Source organism: Dermacentor variabilis, chromosome 4 (genome assembly GCF_050947875.1).
Source record: "Dermacentor variabilis isolate Ectoservices chromosome 4, ASM5094787v1, whole genome shotgun sequence".
NCBI classification, from domain to species: Eukaryota; Metazoa; Arthropoda; class Arachnida; order Ixodida; family Ixodidae; genus Dermacentor; species Dermacentor variabilis.
In genome coordinates, this window is record NC_134571.1 from 62,170,538 (window position 1) to 62,185,148 (window position 14,611).

The 14,611-nt window shown below is 49.0% G+C and overlaps 1 protein-coding gene across 3 annotated transcripts in view; it reads right to left on the bottom strand.

Moving 5' to 3' along the window:
- The window catches only part of LOC142579262 (uncharacterized), a 73,342-nt gene that overhangs the window by 40,563 nt on the left and 18,168 nt on the right, over positions 1 to 14,611 (bottom strand). The window contains exon 1 of one of the 3 annotated variants that reach the window (XM_075689293.1): positions 3,370 to 3,522. The exons of the other annotated variants lie outside the window; for them this stretch is intronic. The gene's annotated coding sequence lies outside the window, so the exon portion shown is untranslated. Of the gene's footprint in view, positions 1 to 3,369; positions 3,523 to 14,611 lie in introns of those variants that run through there. 3 annotated transcript variants of the gene reach the window in all.

Sequence of the window (14,611 nt, forward strand, 5' to 3'; positions counted from 1 at the left end):
AAGCACACGGGTGTTCGAGACTGCATTTCGCCCAGATCGAAAAGCGGTCGCCGATGCCGGAACTCGATCCTGCGACCTCGTGCTTAGCAGCTCAACACTACAGCCGCTAAGCAATAACGGCGGGTAGCTTTAAACTGTACTTTCGCCGTAAAACTCTTTTTGCAGTGTAGTGGAGCGGTCACGAAGGAGCAGTACCAGGGCTCGATCCTCTTCGCTTCGTAACAGCTGCCATCATTCGCCATGCGTAAACCTCTGTATATATCCAACTCGCTGAGGGGCGGAATGCCCTATATAAGAAGTTCACCTTGAAACTGCGGACCTGCACGCTATACGATAGATCACGTTGGATTCATGAGTCGTGCAAAAAACGGGGCTGCACCCAAGCCGCCCACTTGCCTTCCATCTGTGGATCTATAGTCCGAACCATAGATCTTTGTTGGACTTCATCGAACACAATTTTGTACATGACATGCATGCTTTCCGTGTTTTACGCCGCAAGGCAAACTTTCGAATAAAAATTCACAAGCCATTCTACTCTGTAGATGTGGATGACCAGCGAAGCTGTCGAAAACTACCACTACGACTGCTGAGGGTGGTATGCAATACATACTTATGTTTTTAGAGTAATGGTAGTAGTGCTATGGTTCGAATAATAGTATAGGAATGGGAGTAATCGTAATTTTGACAGTACACCGCCACCCATAACGGTGTTGCAACAAAATGGAAATCAAATGTTAAGCAGGTTATTTCATATACGAAAGGCTTAGGGACATCACACCCCACATCGAACGCTGGCGTCGCCGTGGCAGCTTGCGCAATAGTAATCTTTAGCGGAAAACGTTTGCGGGGAGCGCTACGGGCTTCGCATTGCTGTCACGAGAGCCTTATTATCAATTATGTGGTTCGGATGCTTTTTTTTTTCTTTCTTTCTTTCTTTTTGAGCTTGTTCTTTATTGAAACGTATGCTGTTCCGTATGTTGCATGCGTGATTTCAAAGAATGTAAGCACTGTTCGCTTCACTTTCCTGAGTGCCTGTAGGCTCTGCCTTACGGGGCTTTGAGCCATTGCTGATGATAGTTTTTGTTGACAGAGAACAAAAATACACGAAACCCTAACCACATACAACTTCGCTGTATATATACATTCCGTCCCCGTCACTCACCTGCACTGATCATGGTGACATCGAGGACTGCCTCTTCGAGAGGCAAAGCGTGCCTCTACATTCGTATGTAGCTGCCAACTCAGTGCTTCTTCTCACTGCGACCCTTTCTGTTCTCCCCTTCTCGTTCCTTCCTCGTAGTACAGACCACTGATATCCACTACAGTCGATATCAGCAATGGAATTAGCAGTGCTGACCGATCTACAAATGTCGACCACGGGCGCACACGTGCACTGTGGGGTGAGCATGGCTTTCCTTTAGAGAAAGCCATGCCCACGCGCCGCCTCTAGCGAACTCCCGATTAGCGAGGCAGTCACGAAACACATCGCTCCGTTTGCAACGTGCTACACGGGACATTGTCCGCGCCAGCCACTATATCGCGAAATGGAAACCCGTATACAGCTGCGCTCAAATTTTGTATCAGGGAGTATCGTAAGCGTCGGTGACTCTCGAAACAGCGAAGCTATTTTAAGTCGAGCCTTCGCCGTCCGTTGTCCGGTGTCAAGCAAGGGGGAGGCGTCAGAGCGCGTGCCGGGGATGGGGGAGGAGAGGGGTATAGGAGCAGGTGTTTCGCCGGCGGGCGCCCTTTCGCCCCATGGATTCCGCTCGGCGCGAGCGGCAGCGGGAGCTCGCACGAGAGCGGCAGCGCCGACGTCGCGCAAATACCGAGCTTAGAGAGCGAGAAGCGCAAGCAAAGCGCCAGTGGAGGGAAGCCGCTACCGCCGTGGATCGAGAACGGGAAGCGCAAGTGGAGCGACAGCAGAGACAACCTAACCCCCAACTTCGAGAGTAGGAGGCCGAGCGGAGACGTCGACGTAGAGAGATTCCTCCCACGGAGGTGCCGATGAACGGTTCAAGATAGAATTCCCCGACCGTCAGTGCGGCCACAACGGCAAGGCGTGTGATAGACTGGTTTGATCACAACCCCACGCAACTCAACAGTGCGCACAATACAGAACCGACGCTCGAATCTAGCAAAATGACGACAACGAGGCAAAAGACTTTCATGAAAATCGCGCTAAACACGAGTTCAAACTGAGAAAACAACCACCAGCTTCGCTGTTTTGACAGCTTTCACTGCGTGTAACTGGCTTTACTTTTTTTTCCTGTTTACTCTCTCTGTCTCTATTGATTCAAAACGGCAGCGTCATTAGCTTTCTCAATGAAACGCGATAGTAAATTTCTTTCGAACAAGTTTTTGCGGTCGCACTTGTGGACGTTGGAGTGGCTCTTCCTCTCTGTGCGTGCGTGTGTGTGCGTGTGTGTTCACGCAAAGAATTTGATTTGCGACACACGACAGTAAGGCAATCCTCAGCACAATTTTGTCAGCGACACGCTTCTTTTCGCTTATAAGCACTGCTTCCAGGCTAATGTCTTAAATGCGTCACTGAACGACTGCATGCACATTCTTGTCAACGTGCCGGATCAACATGCCGAATCTAATAGAATAGTTGCCGCCTACTTTAGTACTCGAGCCTGGTAAGAAGGAAGACGGGGATGTCGCGAGGGAGCGAGGAACGAGACAGTTCGCAATAAAGGAGAGAAGGTGACAGAACGTACGGCAATTTATAGCTTCAATAGTATCATTATTACTATTACTACTATTTCCCCGCCTCTTATTGTTCTACCAACCGATTCTTGGTCGATCCTCCATTGCTGATATGATACCACCCTCCGTTGCTGGTATGTGCCATTGTCTGGGATCATCACCACCATCATCATGTTAGTATACGCCTTCGTCCGCCTGTGTACGATGGAGCTTGTTCCACTTCAACCGAGGGCCTCTTCAGGCCTTACAGCAGGCTGCACCGGACCGACGCTCCTAGCTTCAACGTATACTGTGTCAGTTTCGTTCTTTTGGCGCTGGTTAAACGATCGGTCACCCACAAATATGCAGCGCAACATCCACCTGGGCTCCCAATCGTTACTGCAACAACAGGCGCATCGTTTTTTTTACTGTAGCAACTAATTAAAAGTTTGAAACTGGCTTGACTATGTCCGTCCATCCGTCATTCTGATTATGCCGACGTGTCGCTGTCATCTTCGTTAGCGAGTTATATCGTCATCGGACCATCTCCTCATCATCAGCTTGACTTTCGCCATAACGCGAGGAAAAAAACAAAACGGCACAGGCTTCGTATAGTCATCCTTTCCAGTATGCAGTCATGCCACGCGCTCCGAAAGCGTAGCACCTTTCGATAGTGCTTACCTGCCCGTGAACTCCAACGAAGACGACAGCGCCAACCGCTCTGGCCCACTCGAGGCAGTCGAAAAAACACACGCCGCGGAGTTTCGAACGCTTGGCAGAGTTTCGCCTCCGCCAAAGCTGCCGCGCCTGGCACAGCGATTTCTCATCGCGGCCTTACGCGTGTGCCGACGCCTTCACGACCTTGCATGCGTAGCCTTCTTTCGTCACCTCGCTCGCCCCAACGCCTCCCCAACTCAATTTTTTTTCCAGTTCAGCGCCGTCATGACACAGAGACCGCTAACGATGTGCACGGTCGCAAACACCTCAGCACAAACCTTGCGCAACACAAAGATGCTTGCTCTGAATAAGTCCTTGCATCTGCGAGCCACACATAGAACAAAGCGGCGCCCAAGCACAATGTTAGCCTGAAAAAAAAAAAATGAAAAGAAAGAAACCATGCTAGCCATCGTCTGTTTCCTTAGGGAGAAATAGATCAATTTTGATTGTGTGTCACCTTGTAACTACTGGTCACACTTTTAAATTTCTGCACGACCACCACGCGATTTGATTGTTCTCGGTAAAAAAAAAAAAGCGCTTAGCCACTTTCACTGCCTGCGACCTTCGCATTCAAGAGCTTGACGTCCGTTATGTAGATCGCAATTCCGGCAATACTCGTTGTGACGTAGACGCTCAGTCGCGATCGCCTCTGCCCCTTGACAGTGACTCCCGAGTTGAGGCTGTCTTCCACTGTAGTCGACATCATTGCTCTTTATCGGCGCCAGAAGGAGACACCAGGAATTAATCGCACCTCTTCTCACTATTTGATCCCGCTTTGCACACGCTCACCTTTCGCCGCACGCAGCATCGGCAAGCGTCTCAGTTGAAACTTTGCGAACAGCTCCTGCTGTCCGCGAATGGCGTACGACATGTTTTGAAGGAGTAAAAGCAAATTTTACTAGTGATGCTGAAGCGAAGCCAATAGTGCCCTTCTTTCGCTAACATATAAGAATTGGCAGGCCTCACTGCATGCGAGATATTAAACAAATTTTAATGAGCAAATTACTTAATATTCATGAATTAACATTTGAAGTAAATACATGAAGGCACGCGTTGCAGTTGGCGCATTGAAGTCGGTCAGTGCTAAAGAAAGAAACACGTAAGAATCTTGACAGTCCCAGTTTCAGGAACATAATCAGAAGCAGCAGCGGCACTGTGTTATGTTCGCTGCAGGACGAAGGCTCCCATAGTCGTGAGGTTCAGTCGCACTTTTATTGCGTCTACTTAGTGACGAGCAAATGTACAGAAGTAGAGAATCACTCCATTCGCTTCATCTTCTCAAATTACCGTCGAACTGCGAGTGTCACACAAATGAAGAACTCTCTTGGTATTCCATTACTTTTTCTTCGTCGCAAGCAATTCCGCATTTCCCCTTTTCTACAAGATATACTGTAATAGCACGGCTCTTCACTCCATATGGATTCGCGCAGCGCCCTTTCTTTCAGTCTGCCGAGATCAACATATCCCGATATAACACTGTCAGATGTTCGCGGTCATTCTTCGCAGGAACATCCAATAAATGGAATAATCTATCCCCATCAATAATTAACATTCGCGACCCCCTTCTTTTTTAAAAATGCCATGACTAACATTATGTAAAACTTCAATTTTGCCTTTGTTTTTTGCATGAGAGCATTTTATTGTTTTGTCATGATGCCTACTTATTCTTTCACTTTGTCTTGTGTGCTTTTTTATGTATTGTGTATTTTTGCCATTTTATTGTACGTTCTACTGCTTGTAATATGCATTCTTGGTTATGTGCTATATTTGCTGTTCTTTTTCCTTCAGCTTTCTTTTTTCCTTTCTTTTTCTTCACCCCTCCCCTCCATAACCTGTTCACACGTACCTTGAGAGTAATAAATATGAATGAATGAATGAATGAATGAATGAATGAATGAATGAATGAATGAATGACCACTAATCCCGCCCTACCCTCCCACTTCACCCCCAAAGTGACCTGACAAGCACTTCCGACGCCCCTGATATTCCCTCACGCATGCAGAAAAGACAAATATGTGAGCCCGAACGGTGCTGCATATCCCCATGCAACAGGGTCCAGCCGACCTTCAGGGAAGCCGCAAGGGTACCGTGCATGTACACATACTGCGTAACTTGCGAGCGCCGCCACTATTGATGTAACAAAGGCGTCCTGCGGCGAGGGCTCCGGTCTGCGTACACGCATGCATACGGGTGCGCCAAACGAGCGGCAATCCGGCGACGCCCACCCAACCCGCCGCGCACGCCTTGCACTCGCTAAGGGGCTCCCGACCGATACGCGCCCTATTATTATCTCGTCCACTCGAGCCGCTCACACGGGCAGCTCTCATTCACGGCTCTGAGAAGATGGCAAGAGCCAGCGGAGCCCTGGACTAAGGGCCCCGACCATTAGCTGTTTTTTTTAATTATTATTTTAATAAAGTTTATCTATCTATCTATCTATCTATCTATCTATCTATCTATCTATCTATCTATCTATCTATCTATCTATCTATCTATCTATCTATCTATCTATCTATCTATCTATCTATCTATCTGCTGGATCCACAGGACTGATAGCCGGAATTGCTGACCCACTCTGCAGACGAGCGTTACGCAACTCAGTTCCATCCAATATGGCGCTGCACGTGCGAGCGCCGGGATTGGTTGCGGCTCAACCACGTCACGCCTCGTCCGCGGATTGAATCGGCTGTTCGGCCCGTCGTGCGAATCCAACTTTCCCTCAAAAGAGGGAATGTCCGGTAGCAGTCTTATATTCGAACCGCGATCACCTTCTGGTATGATTTATACTTTTGCGAGGGGAAAAAAAATTGGAAACGATTCTCCCGGCGGTGGTTAGGTCAATCTGTAATTCACCCGACAGTATAGCACCTGTATACCTACAGGGGTGATCCACTAACAAGGTCAACTTTCTACCCTATTAGCATAAAGCTGCCGAAGGATGGTTGATGGTATATATAGCTCAGATGGTAGAGCGACCAACCTCGGAAAGGCGCAGGCCCCAAGTTCGACTCTCCCAGACTAAGGCGAATTTTCCTTCAACTTCAAACCATTCAGTTTGAGAAAACCGCACGAGTTTCCTCTGTTAGCTTCGTGCTGCTATCGGGTGGATGGCAATTTATCCCTCCTGCGAATCTTCGTTCACCTTCAGGGTTTCCGCAGAACTGACTTGACATTTTTTTTTTTTTTTCGTGACGCGACGTCCGGCGCGACGCCTCGCTGGAGTTAGTTCCGCGTAGCTCAGCGAAGTGGCGCTCACGGAAAGTGATATCCTTGAATGGGAATTATTGAAAATACGCTCGCGGGCATTGAACCGCAGCCCGGCCTCCCTGGAAAATGCTAGAAGAGAGTATAGAACATGTCTGCGGCTTGTACGATATGTGTACAGTCACCCTCCGGCAGGACCCGGCTTTCTTAATAGAAAATACTAAATGAACAGCGATATTACCGTATCGTTGCCTCATATGCCCAACATTCCCATACTCCGCTTCTGCACCCAATACGTGATGCGCGCGCCATTCGTACATACATGCAAACTGATTATAAACTGCAGGGGAATTCACAGTTGCGTTCACAGCTTGACGGTAATGACTAGAAATGTAGCAACAAAGGAAGTCCGAACGAGGTACTTGTCTTTAATGCTAATATTTTTTTCCATGCAGTGCATATTCAACATATACAACAACAGTACATATTGTAGTATTTTCTACATCTGTTATGTCCAGTGTTACCGTTTTAGCGACTTTGTAGCTAGGTCTAGCGACTTGTCTGTTAATTAAGCAGCATCTTCCCCTAGTTTAGCGACTAGCGACTTTTTAGCGACGTGAATGAATAATGGGCCACATTTTAGCGACTTCGAAATTAGAAAACTTGTTTAGCAAAAATTTTCACAATTTTTCCATTAGAGCGAAGCAATGCATGCGATAGCAACATGTTAGAATATTACACGAAGTGCAAGACTCGTGCTGTAGTGGTAGTATCAATTAAACTAACGTAAGCTGGCTAACTAAAAACAAGCGTTTGTGCTAGGGGTCCTCTGTTTGAATCATGCATGCCATCGGACAATTTCATTTATGTTCACTAATTAAAGCCAACGTATTTCTTTCTTAGCGACTTTACCACCACTTTTCCATATCGGGTATGCTTCAAACCTCTTTCCCGGGCCGAACCCGGAGGTAGCGCACAGCCGCGCCAATAAAATTACATCGTTTCTGTTATTGCTTCGTACTCCTAATATTTGAGTCTGAGAAGACCTAAGATAAAAGGCGTGAGCTGTCGGTATTTTGCTCCATGACATTTGTTTGTGGGTTGCTATCCTTAAAATTCTGAGGTCTAATTTTGTCAATAATGTAATACCTGGTATGAGCAACTTATGCGATAGAATGGTGTGGCAATATAGCCCGCATATACCGCATGTCATATAGCATGGCATGGCATACACCATAAATATGCCTAAATATCGTGGCAACCGCTCACTACATGGCTTTTAAGCCACGCTTCCTCGTACGCACATTTACGGAGCGCGTGGAACCGAACGGCGCTTTCTGCGCCGGGGTGCTTCTCGAGTGGAAAAGATATATGCGGCGTGAAATATCGCGAGTGGAGTCGCGCCGATGCACCGTTTGTCGCGCGCGTGAATCATCGGGTTGCTGCTCCGTCGCGGGGACGGAGCTGAAGGAGTCACGAGCGCGTTGTACTAGACATAACCAGAGTTGCCGCGATATTTTTTCTTGAAGCGTGTCGCTAAAGTGAGCCGAAAAAGTTGCTAAATTTTCGCTAAATTTTACAGTAACTTCGCTAAAATTTGTAGCTAAAGCTTTTGCGTTAATTTCAGCTAACGTAGACATTTTTGAATATCATAATCCACGCTAGCATAGCGTTAATCATTTACTGAAACGTCTCGCGTTTGTCTAGGGTTCGTATGAGAGAGGAATAATCAGTAAAATTACCAGCAGTGTGTAGCGGGCGTTTACTTTGTTCAAATTGCTTTCGTAAACTATAAAATAAAAGAAAGCAAAGGGATGTATTTTGTGGGCACACTGTGAATCATGTGAAGGCAACCATTGCTTCATCATGTTCAGGGAGTCTAGCGTTATACAGTCACTTTTGCCCGCTCACGTGTAGCTTTTGAATAATGAAGCGAGTTCTGTAGAAGGCTTTTTCTAATTCCTAACTTCGAAGTCGCTAAAATTTCGCCAATTGTAAAAGTGAGTTCTAGAAAGCTTTTTTATTATTGCGATAGTAATAATTACATACACACTCTAAGCGAATTTTCCCATCGCCGTGAGCTTCAGTATATGTCCTTGGTGTCAATGTTTGTTGGCTTCTTATGATATGACTAATAAAAATCGGGCCCCTCGGTTAACCTCCTTCCTTCTCCTCTAGTTTGTTGTTATATAACTTTCTATTTTTATGGACACGACCTTGCACTTTACGTGAGCCGGCGACCGTGCGCGAACTCTCATTCTGACTGACTGAATAAACTTTATTGAAACCAGCAAGAGATGGTGGCTGGGCCTAGGCCTCCCACGTGGGGACGTCGAGGTGTTGCCTCTTCGCCGCCTCGCAGGCCTGCTGGGTCGCCCAGAGTTGGTCGTCAAGGTTGGGGCTACGCAGGGCAGCGTGCCATCTCGACGAGAGGGTCGTGGGGTTAGTGTCGGGGTATTGGTGTGTACAGTCCCAAAGCATGTGTGGAAGTGTGGCTGGCTGTGTCTTGCAGATATGGCACGTGGGATTGGGGTAAATGTCTGGGTAGATCTTGTTATAAAGTTGTAACGAGGGGTAAGTATTGGTTTGTAGCAGGCGGAAAGTTGTAGCCTGCGCTCGGGATAGTTTGTTGTGTGGGCCGGGGAAGGTTCTACGCTCTAAGTAGAAGGACTTCACAAGATCATTGTAGCGTGTCAGGCGATCCCTACCGGTGGGGGCAGCCTCCCCTTCTCCCGCGCGGTTAACTAGGCCTCGCGCTAGGGAGTGGGTAACCTCGTTGAGGTTGGGGAGGTGCGGGTGGACGGTGCCTACGTGAGCCGGGAACCAGACGAGTGTAACCTGATGGTCGGTTGAGCGGGGCGCTTGTTGCAAGATGCGCAAGGCTTGGTGTGAAATACGGCCGTTGATATAGTTATTAACTGCGGAGCGGGAGTCAGAGACGATGGTATGGCATGTTGGGTCTAGTGTGGCTAGCGCGATGGCCACTTCTTCAGCTTCCTCAGCGTGTGGGGTTACTAGGCTGATAGCATGGTGGAGAGAGCCTTCACGCGTGGTGACGGCTGCAAAGCGGGTACCGTGGGAATATTCGGCGGCGTCGACGAAACTCACACCGTCGTGGCGAGTAAGGGATTTGGTGAGAACCGTGGCACGTGCTGTGCGACGTGCGTGGTTGTATTCGGGGTGCATGTTTCTGGGGATAGGATCGGCGTGAATCCAAGCTCGTATGGTAGAGGGGATCTGGTGCTTATGGCCGTGTTGATGGTGGTAGGTGATACCGTGCGAAGTGAGGATATGGCGACCCGTAGCTGTGAGAGTGAGTCTCTCCAGCTGAGAGCGACGTTGGGCCTCGATGAGCTCGTCCAGTGTGTTATGGACGCCTAGTTGAAGGAGGAGGTCAGTGCTGGTGCAACTGGGGAGGCCGAGGGCTTGTTTATAGACACCGCGTAGGAGGATGTTGAGCTTGGTTTGTTCAGCCTTGTACCAGTTTAGATACGCAGCAACGTAGGTGATGTGGCAAATTACGAATGACTGGATTAATCGGAGCAGATTCTCCTCTTTCATACCCCCACGGCGGTTGGAGACCCGCTTCAGAAGTCTCATGGTGTTGGCTGTATTCATCTTGATTTTGGCGAGGGCCATGCCATTCGCTCCGTTCGCCTCTATGAGCAAGCCGAGCACACGGATATTGGTGACGAGGGGTATGGGGCTGCCATCCGTGAGATGAAGCGCAATGTCTTCGTAATGGCGTTTAGCGGTGGAGTATTTTGGACGGCGGCCACGGAGAGTAGGCCTGTAGAGAAGGAGTTCGGACTTCGCAGGGGAACAGCGAAGCCCCGTGCCTTGGATATAGGTCTCGACTGTTTCAATGGCGGATTGTAGTGCCGTTTCTATTTCCCCGTCACTGCCTTTGTGGGCCCAGATGGTTATATCGTCAGCGTATATGGTGTGGGTGACACCGTCCACTCGCTGCAACTCCTTGGCAAGATCGATCATGACAAGATTAAAAAGCATTGGGGAGATAACGGAGCCCTGAGGGGTTCCCGCGCTGCCCAAAGTCTGGGCGTCGGAGCGGAGATCCCCCACCGAAAGGAAGGCCGTGCGATTAGAGAGAAAGTCTCTGACGTAATTATAAGCGCGCGCACCGATATTAAGGCGTGAGATGCGGTCAAGAATGGTGGAATGGGCTATGCTGTCAAATGCTTTTTCGAGGTCGAGGCCGAGTATAGCTTTAGTAGTACGTGTTCTATCTTTTAGTATATGGTGCTTAAGTTGTAGCATGACGTCCTGGGTCGACAGGTGGGCCCGGAAGCCAATGACAGAGTGAGGATACGCTGCAGTGTCTTCCAGATGGGTGCCAATCCGCGTGAGGAAGGCATGCTCCATAACCTTTCCCACACATGAGGTTAGTGAGATGGGGCGAAGATGATCGAGGCTAGAAGGTTTGCCAGGTTTGGGAATAAGGATGACCTTTGCTGTTTTCCAGGCCGGCGGAATGGCACCATTACGCCAGCAGTCATTGATATAATCTGTCAGGTGGGTGATGGAGGCATCATCCAGATTACGGAGGGCTTTGTTAGTGACCCCATCAGGCCCAGGGGCAGAACGGCTGTTTAATTTATGCAGGGCGGCTTGGATCTCAGCAACACTAAAGTCTTCGTCCAGTGGGGGGTTGGGGGCCCCGGTGTAGGAGCCGTGAGATTGCACTGGGCCCACAGGGAGATACTTGTTGGTGAGGTAGTCTAAGACTTGGGCGCGGCCCTGTTTCTTCCTTTCTGTATAGAGAAGTTTAGTGAGGCGATCTTGTTGGGAAGAGCGGGTGGCCTGACTATCGAGGAGGTGTTTGAGAAGCTTCCAAGAAGAGGGACAATGGATCTGTCCGTCAGCAGTATTGCACAGTTCAGTCCACTGCTGACGGCTCAGAGTGAGGCAATGGGCTTCGATTTCCTTATTGAGGAGGGCTATTTTAGCGCGGAGGCGCCTGTTGAGACGTTGCCCTTTCCAGCGGGATAGGATGGATGTTTTAGCCGCGAGGAGATGGGCCAGTCTACTGTCCATGCGCTCGACGGGGGCATCGGTGGTAACGGTGTGTGTGGCTGCATTGGTATCGGAGTGGAGATTTCGGGTCCATGCATCAATGTCCGCTATGCGTTCCGCGTGCTGGTCAGCGGATCGATGCTTGCGAAATGCATCCCAGTCAACCCAAGTGAACTCACGGGGTTTGGCAGTAACTGCAGCTATCCGAGGGATAAGTATGGCAATGATGGAATGGTCACTACCGAGATCATGTTGTGTGTTGCTCCATTGAGCGTTGGTGATGTTCTTGGTAAATGTCAGGTCGGGGGTCGTGTCGCGGGAAGTGGAGCTACCGAGGCGTGTGGGGAACGTGGGGTCTGTAATGAAAGTGAGGCCGAGGTCTTGGCAGTCTTTCCAGAGATTTTGAGCCGCCGTCGTCGAGTAGCCATATCCCCATACCGTGTGGGGGAGATTGAAGTCTCCACCGATAACGAGGGGGTTGGTGCCAGCTACGTTAAGGGCCTTCTTGAAGAGGGTCAGAAAACGGCTTCGAACTTTGGCAGAGGGATGGCTGTACACGTTAAGGAGAAAAATACTTTCCTTACGTCTCCTGGTGGGGATAAGTTCAACGAGAAGGTGTTCGACGTTTCGGTCGTGGAGATTGTGTTCGATGGCGGTGATTCTCTTGTGGACGAAAGTGCAGAGGCGGCGAGAAGCATGTGGCGGGATGAAAGGTTGGTAACCTGGGAGGGTGACCGAATCGATATGGGTTTCCTGAATCATGATGACGTCCGGTTGCCGGGTGAGGGTACGAAGGTGTTGACGGATGACTGGCTGTTTGCGGAGATAGCCTCGGCAGTTCCACTGCCAGATAAGTGTATCTCTGTTAGTGTGGGCCATGATGGGGATTGGGGGATGCCGTCAGGGGCAGTGCAGGGGTTTGGAGGGTAGGAGGAGCGGGCATGGGGAGAGTTTGTAGGTGGGTTTCAATGTTTGTGACGCGCTGTGCCAGTGCGAGAACGGCGTGTTGCATGGATTCGACTGCGTTCTGGAGTGTGGTCATCGTGCTTTGAAGTGAGACTAGCATGTCCTTAACCTCTGTTTCTGTTCAAAAATCTTTCATCCGATGATATTGAACCCTCTCCTAAAAATATAATTTTATTTATCTCTTTAGTATAATATTATCTCTCTCTCTCTTTCTATCACGCACGTGGGCCTTAAGGGACATGTTATACTATCGTTATCGCTGGGCTCACCACGTTACAGTGAACAACATGAATTCGTGGTGTCACTGACTCACATTTGTTCCTTTCATAGAAGTGTAATATTAGCAGCAACATCATAAGTTCTTAACTGATCTTACTATACAAGAAGAACCAACAATAATTTGACCCTAGTTTTGTTTAGTTCGTTCGCTGTTATTTTTTTAACAAGCGTAGTGGCATCATTTCGGTTTTTCTCGTCTTTTACTTGCTTGCCCCTCCTTTTATAAACTGCAGTACGCGATGGATAAAGAAGCGCTTTGATTTCCCCCTTTTCCCTTCCATGTGGTATTCTAGGCATTTCAGGAAAGAGAAGGAAAATATCCGGTATTCGATTCAATTATTCAACGTAAGTCATCTCTTTATTGTTTTCTTCTGGAGGTTATAGAATGGAATGCTTAGCCATTTAGCCATTCACATGCTTCAGCAACGCTCCTGACACTGCCCAGGCGGCGCGTCCGAGCAGCGATCGTCAGCGCCTCTTGCGGCACCTTCCGTCAAAACTGACACTGACGGACCACGCTACTCAGGCTGCCCACGCGGATCTGCCAATTTAACGTGGTCGTATGCTCATGCTTGTTTTGAAACGAACAAATGACGCAAGTTTTGCTGTGTGGTTTCAAACCAATCTAAAAATTAGACGGTCGGATACGCCCGGCCATTCGACGTAAAGGGAAAAAAGTTCTACGCTGACGGGCACGTTCACCGCGTGAATAGAAGTCGCTGGTGTGACTGTGCTGGCGAAGCGTCCCTCCCAGCAAGGCAAACACAACTACAGCGTATCTCTGGACGTCAGTACACTCAACTATCACATTATGCTTTGATCAAGCAGCTCAATTGAGTGTGCAAGCATGGCTGAGCTTATTAAGCGTTAGGCGTAGGTGTTCTTGGCCAACCATTTAAGTTACCGTAGACAGAACGTGTTCTTCCGCGGTGCTCTTTTGACACGCTTGCAAAGCCTCTTTGGCCAGCCACGGATGATAGGCGCCATATCTTTTCGAATTACTAAAAGGCTCGTTTAAACAACTTGCACAAAAACTGTATTATAGTGCCGCGTTCTGCCAAGCAATCGCAGTACTTGGCTTACAACTTCCGAGGCACCGGCACGATTCTTGAGCCGCTCCGGCCGCCAAGACTCGGGTGACCGTATCCGGCAACCTGAACCCAAGCAGAGCCGTACAGCGTGAAGTGCTCAGCGACTCGCGCAAGCTAGAACACCTGCAGCCACCACGCAGTACGCTTCGTACAGCAAAATAAATAGCTCTAAAGATAAGGAGATATTAAAAATTCCTGGCAAGACTTTTTCTCGACCGAAAACTTCAGTCTACTGACTACAATAATTTCTAGTGCGATCCTCCGGGAAGGAAGCGCGAGCATAAAACCACGGCCGACCAGTAGAGTCGGAGAGCAGGCAGTCCTGCGCGGACGTTACAGTCTGACGCAGCGATACCGCCGTCCCCACGTTTTCTTTCCTGGGCAGTTTTCCATGTATTGCACATTAGCCATTGCAAAACAGCGGCGTGAGAACGTTTACCTGCAGGACGGTGGCGCACGTGGTTCAGAAGTTTCGAACCACACGCGGTCATAACAACAACACGTGCGCCAGCTGGATTCTACGCCGTCGACTGAAGTTTGATCAGTGCCAGAGTTGTGCTTTCGACGCTACAGGTGGCGCGGCCGTCGCCGGGAAACATGGGGAAACTCCACTGTCAAAAAAAGAGTCTGCG